Genomic DNA, 7,500 nt, shown 5'->3' on the forward strand with positions numbered 1-7,500 from the left:
CACTGTGTGACACCTGGGGCAAGTGTCTTCCATTATAGCCTTGGTCTGACCAAATCCTTGTGGACAGCAACTGAAAGAAGCTCGTCGTATATATATGTGTGTGTGTGTGTGTGTGTGTGTGTGTGTGTGTGTGTGTGTGTGTGTGTGTGTGTGTGTGTGTGTGTGTGTGTGTGTGTATATATATATATATATATATATATATATATATATATACATGTATATATATACATGTCATATTTATATATATATATGTGTGTCATATTCATATGTATGTGTGTGTGTATATGTTATATATCCATATGTATATAATTATATATTTAGATATATGTATATATATTAGTGTATATGTATATATATACTCACACACACACATATATATATAAACATGTATATATAAATATATATATTTATAGGTATATATCTATAGATATATATTTGTTTATACACACACATATTTGTATAAATATATATGTGTATATATATATGTGTGTGTGTGTTTATATGTATACATGCATGTATGTATGTATACGTGTAGATATATATATATATATGTATGTATAAGTATATTTATATATGGGGATATGTATGTGTATGTAAATATGTATGTATTTATATGTATGGGTATATATATATATATATATATATTTATATATATATATATATATTTATATATATATATATCTATTTATATATATATATATATTTATATATATATATATATTTATATATATATATATATTTATATATATATATATATTTATATATATATATATATCTATTTACATATATATATATATTTATATATATATATATATATATATATATTTATATATATATATATATATATATATATATATCTGCTGTAAATATATATGTATATACACATGCACCCACACATAATTGCCTTACATGTCAGAAAGTGTTATGTAACATACTGAACATAGCAATGTCATAGTAATTAACACGCGCCATATCGTACAGACATAAGCAATTAACAGACAGGTTAAATACATGAGAGACCATGTAGCCGTAAATATACAAGCAGTATGTTACGGTAATGAGAATTTCTAACGTCAGCTCAAAGCCACATCAAGTTGGCATTGATGTAGTCAATGTTCTTTAGACTGTGGTTAGTACAGATCGAACAGATATGATGAAAGGCATTCCAACTTTTGACAGACATCTTGTATTCCTTGTAATACCAGACATATGTATAACACACACATAACATATACATAACATATATGTGTCATGTGTCGCTTTCTCTGTCTGTCTGTTGGCCTATCTATCCATCTGTGTAATAATCTGTATTTATTTCTATCTAGTTATCTCATCCGTCTGTCTAGTTATCTTATCTACATACTTACCTACCTAAACACCCATACATGTATTTTATTATATCATATTTATATATTATATATATATACACTAAGCTGGTGTTCAAGCACGAGGCACTGCTCCAGCATGGCTGCAGTCAAAGGATTGAAACAAAAGAATAAAAGAATATATATCATGCATATATATTATATATATATGTAAAATATATATATCATATATATTCGTATATAAATTTATATATATATATATGTGTGTGTATGTGTGATGCTGGCAACGACCATGCTCGAATGGTGCTTCCCACATGTCACCAGCATGGGAGCCAACCTGTGGCCATGGCAACGATCATACTTTGACGTGCTTGTATATGTATAATAAAATTGTAATAGTAATAATAATAATAATAATAATATATATATATATATATAAATATATATATATATGTGTATATCTGTATGTGTCTGTTGTCTATTTGTCTTTTGTTTGTCTTTTTCCTCTCCCCTGCCGCTTGACAAACAGTGTTGGGGTGCTTATATCCCTATAACTTAGCAGTTCAGCAAAAGATCCCAATTGAATAAGAACTAGACTTAGAAAGCTCAAAGGAAAAATAAGAACATTAAGTTCTTGGATCAATTTGTTTGAATAAATTCCTTGAAGGTGGGGCCCCAGCATGGCCACAGTCCAAAGAGTGAAACAAATAGATAAATAAATTAATAAATGAATAAATGAAAGATGTATATTCAAACTCTGATATTTGAAAAATAGAAATTCATTTAAAAAATAAATTTGAATCAAAGATATAAAATCAAAAATCATAAGTAACCAAAGAGTTGAACTTGGAATCAAAACAGAATTTAACTAAAAGGATAATTTGTCTGGCATTGTAATCTTCTAGTCATTCCTCCAGTTTACCATTCTGTTGATGCTATCATGGTCTTATGTTTGTAAAGTAACAATACACACTTTTCTCTCTTTACATTATATATAAAAAGATATATATATATATATATATATATATATATATATATATATATATATATATATATATATATATATATATATATATATAATTCCTTACATGTCGATCTAATTTATGAAACTTTGTAATTCCTATTGGCAAACGAAACATGTGTAATGGTGAATAAATATTACTCCCAAATTAGCGAATTCCTGTTTTGTTACATACATTGATACATTGTATATACATGTTTACTTTATATGCACATTGTATATAAAATATACAAGTCCTTTTTATTGCATTGTCGAATGGGTATAAAGAAGGAACTTGAAAAGAACCACCCAGTCCACCCCTGTTCTGCCACCCAGTCTCGTGGAGAAATACCAGCTTGTTCATTCATAAAGTAGTTAATGCATAAAATTGCATGTATATATATATATATATATATATATATATATATATATATATATCCTATACAGATATGTATGTATGTAGCTGTATGTATATGCATACACACACATACATGTATATGTCTGTGTGTATGTATGTATGTATGCATTTGTGTGCATGTGTTTGTAAGAGGATGTGTGTGTGTGTCTGTGTGTATATATATATATACACATATGTATATATATATATAAATGTGTATATGTGTGTGTGTGTGCCTCTATGCATGTGTATATATGTATGTATATCTGTATGTAGCTATGTGTGTGTGTACATTTATACACACACATATACATGTATACCCACATATACATTAAATACATATATCTATGTGTATGTACATATGTGTATATATATGTGTGTATGTATATATATATGTCTATAAGTATATATATGTGTATATATATATATGTCCCTGTGTGTGTGTGTGTGTGCATGTGTACATGTGTCTATGTGTGCCCACCGTTGTGTCTTTGTGTGAATGCAATGTATGCGTTCCTATAATGGAAAAGATACTTGTCAGAATGCAATAATCATCATCATCATCACCATCATCATCATCACCACCACTACCCCCTTCAGCATTACCCTCATAATCACAGTAATCATCATCGTCAACATCTACATCCACATCGTCATAGACATGGCCATCGTTCTTATCGCCATCAACAAGATCATCATCCATATCATCAGAATCATTGCGATTTTTCTTATGTTACTACTACTACTACTACTACTATGACTACTTCTAATACTACTGCTGCTTCTGCTGTTGTTGTTGTTGATGATGATCTTGTTGTAAACATTATGGAGCATAAATAGAAATTTCCTTTCACAATACAGGTTTGAACAAAAACTAAAAACAAAGTTTTTTTTCTCATTCAGTCTATTCATTCTTGAAAGAGAGAGAGAGCGAGAGAGAGTGAGAGAGTGAGGGAGGATGAAAGGCAAGAATTAGTGAGAGAGAAAGAGACAGATAGGGAGTGGGGAAGAGACCCATCATGTGTTTGTTGTTAGTTTAAGCAGATTTTCAAATCTACATTTGATTAAAAACTAACTTGGAGCTTTTATACATAGCAACACGTCTACAGAAACTCACACACAGACACAGACACACACAGACACAGACACACACACAGACACATCCACACATGCACATACAGACTTACACATAGACACACATACACACACACACACACACACAGACACTCACACACACACACAAACACGCATGCACATGCACACACAAACACTCCGATTTGGTTGCTTACGTGTGCATCTGTGTGCGTGCGTTTCGGCATGCGTGTGTGTGTGTGTGTGTTGCTGTGTGTTTTGGCATGTACACATATTTGTGTGTATGTGTGTATATAGATATGCGTATATTTATACGTATAGATATACAAGTGAATGCACACATATATACATGCATACATACACACATGCACGCACACACACACATTCATGAATATAGTGCCTAGATGTAGACAATTTCATGCAGACATCTTTACCTGTCTATCTATCTATCTTATCTATATACATGTGTATATTTATATACACATAGTCCACTGAGAACCACCATCATGTAAATACTTAAAAGAAACAAATATATATATGCACATATGTAGACACACACACACAATCACACACAGATTTATATCCACATTATATATACATATATATATATATATATATATACATATATATATATATATATATATACATATATATATATATATATATATATGTAATAATAATAATAACAATAATATATAATATACATTCGTCTATATACAGGAGTGTATGTCTGCATGTACTACTAGATGAATAGATAGATAGATATACATCTTGACTGAGAGATAAATACATATACACACAAAATGTCTTTGTCTTTACAGTGTATCTCTCTCTCTCTCTCTCTCTCTCTGTATATACGTATATATATATATATATATATATACATATACACACACATATATACGTACATATACACATGTGTTTCCCTCTTGTTTTGTTTTTTTTCTTTTTGCTCATTGCATGATATATAAATGTGTATGTATGTATATTCATACATTTATATTTTATTCTTAACATTTTATTCTTTACATACATTTATATATATATATGTGTGTATATATATATATATATATATATATATATATATATGTTTGCTGATATGTCTGTTCATGTGGGTATCCATTAAATATTAATTACTAATGAAATCTTTTTCCCCCAAAAAATGAAAAGACCAAATATAAGTGAGAATTATAAAAAAAAAAAATACCCAAAAGGAAAATGAAATCAAATCTCACACGCACAGATAAACGAGAAACACACACACACACACACACACACAAATGCATAGGCACAGACATTTGTACATGCATGAAAAAAGTTTATTGAAGAACAATGACACCAACAAAAACAAGAATCACTAAATGAAAATGTAAGTATATTCTTCTGTATATATATATATATATATATATATATATATGAAGATATATAAAACTATATATATATATATATGGGAATGTGTATATATATATATATATATATATATATATATATATATATATATATATACATTGTATGTATATATATATGTGTGTATATATCTGTGTGTGTGTGTGTGTGTGTATATATATATATATATATATATATACACACACACACATTATCTACGTATATATTTATATACACATATTAGTCCTATGAGAGTCACTGTTATGTGAATACTTTGCAAATACTTTAAAAAGACACATTCACATGTGTATACATGCATTAGATATATATTTATATTTTATATATGCATCATATATATATATATATATATATATATATATATATATATAGATATATAGATAGATAGATAGATAGATAGATAGATAGATAGATAGATATTTGTACATGCACATAAACATGTATATATGTCTGCATGTGCATTGGTTTATTTCAACAAATGCAAGGAGTGCTGAATTCATGTTGTAGGGCACATAGCCATTAAGGAGGCCAGTGAGACAGCATCCAATATATACACACAAAATGCAATCCAATGAGCAAACACAATCACTAGACCCCTCCCCCCCACTCATGGATACAAGCACAAACACACACACATACACAAACACACACACTCGCAAAAGAATATAAAGATGGTACAAGCACCAAGTTTGAACAGTTCTTGCCTGATGATCACTGTAGTTTGAAACTCAAGTCATGAGACAAGCATTCAGTTTAAATATACATACGTATATGGTAATTCATACAGGCTGCTCTTTGGAGTCTGCATGGTATGCAGCTGCAACTTCCCAGAAGACAAGCGAGCAGTAGATAAATGCTTTTACGTATGCATAATTTGTGTAAATAATAGTAATATCAAGAAGAATTACAATATATATATATATATGAAGACAGAACATATCAAAAAATGCAGACCACCTGTGAATCACTAAACAAAGCATCTTGCGCTATTTAATTGTGCATATGATTATGTATGCAAGACTTGGAAGCCCACAGTATTTGCACATGCTTCCAAATATATGCTCACTTACCCAGCCATACATGGATACAGGCTTGGAAGCACACACATACACACATGCACGTGCACACACACACACACACACAAATCCTTCTGTTCAGCCACCTCTCTCACCTGCCTGTCTGCTATTATTATTATTTCAGAGGTTGGTGATATAGACAACAATTATCTAATTGCTTGCAAAGATAATATTTGTCTAATTACCGAGAATAATATTCATTGCTTACATAAACATGTGTCCTCCATGTCTGTGTAACTAAATTAGTATTATCAGTTGTAATAAAATGAAATCTAGTATTAAAATTTACCAAGTTTATATTCAATGAGCACTACCCCAGCACATGACTGGTATTATATATTGTCAATTCTGGAAGGAATAGAAAAGATTTTATTAAGACAGTGGACAGGCTGAATCATTAGCACATCAACTGCATTACTTTATGACATGTTGTCTTCTGTCTTATATCCTGAGTTCAAATCCTGCTGAGGCCAGCTTCGCCATTCATCCTTTTGGGATTAATAAAATAGGGACCATTGTGCATCGGGTCTGATGTAATCAACTTCCTTCTTTTTTCAAAATTGCTTGCCTTGTGCCTATTGTAGAAACATCTTTTATTATTATTATTATTATTATTGTTCAGTAGTTTTATTTTTATAACGTGCTTTCACTTCACTACCGAACGCAGCTCTGTGTGCCTTGGGTATGTGCTGTGGTTTGCTGTGATGCTCTTATGGTTACTGTATTGAAAGTGTTTTGCGTAGGATGTATGCAGTGCCCAGTAGTGCAATTTTCTGTATGTTATATATATTTGTAAGTCCTGGTGTTTTTGTTATGTATTTGTCTGAATACTTTTTTATTATACCTAAGGCACCTACTAAGTTCTGAGTTTAAATTTCGCCACAGTTGACTTTGCCTTTCATCCTTTTGGGGTCGATTAAATAAGTACCAGTTACACACTGGGGTCATTGTAATCGACCTAATCCCCTCCCACAAGCTGCCCTTGTGGCAAAAATTTGAAACCATTATTATTATTATTATTATTATTATTATTATTATTATTATTATGAAAGGTAGTGAGCTGGCAGAATCGTTAGCATGCTGGATGAAATAGTTAGCGGTATTTTGCTGTCACAATGTTCTGAGTTCAAATCCTGCTGAAGTTGACTTTGCTCTTCATACTTTCAGGGTTGATAAATTAAGTATCAGTAGAGCACTGGGGTTGAT

The 7,500-nt window shown here is 30.3% G+C and overlaps 1 protein-coding gene and 1 long non-coding RNA gene across 7 annotated transcripts in view; one reads left to right on the plus strand and one right to left on the minus strand.

The window, feature by feature from the left end:
• Nucleotides 1–5, minus strand: part of LOC128250815 (uncharacterized) — an 11,863-nt gene extending 11,858 nt beyond the window's left edge. The window contains exon 1 of the long non-coding RNA XR_008266796.2: nucleotides 1–5. This exon is cut by the window's left edge and continues 668 nt beyond it. This is a non-coding gene — a long non-coding RNA (uncharacterized LOC128250815).
• The window catches only part of LOC106867469 (uncharacterized), a 1,580,514-nt gene that overhangs the window by 882,573 nt on the left and 690,441 nt on the right, over nucleotides 1–7,500 (plus strand). The window lies entirely within an intron of this gene.

The sequence above is a fragment of the Octopus bimaculoides genome, chromosome 24, assembly GCF_046866305.1.
Source record: "Octopus bimaculoides isolate indiv1 chromosome 24, ASM4686630v1, whole genome shotgun sequence".
Lineage (NCBI taxonomy): Eukaryota > Metazoa > Mollusca > Cephalopoda > Octopoda > Octopodidae > Octopus > Octopus bimaculoides.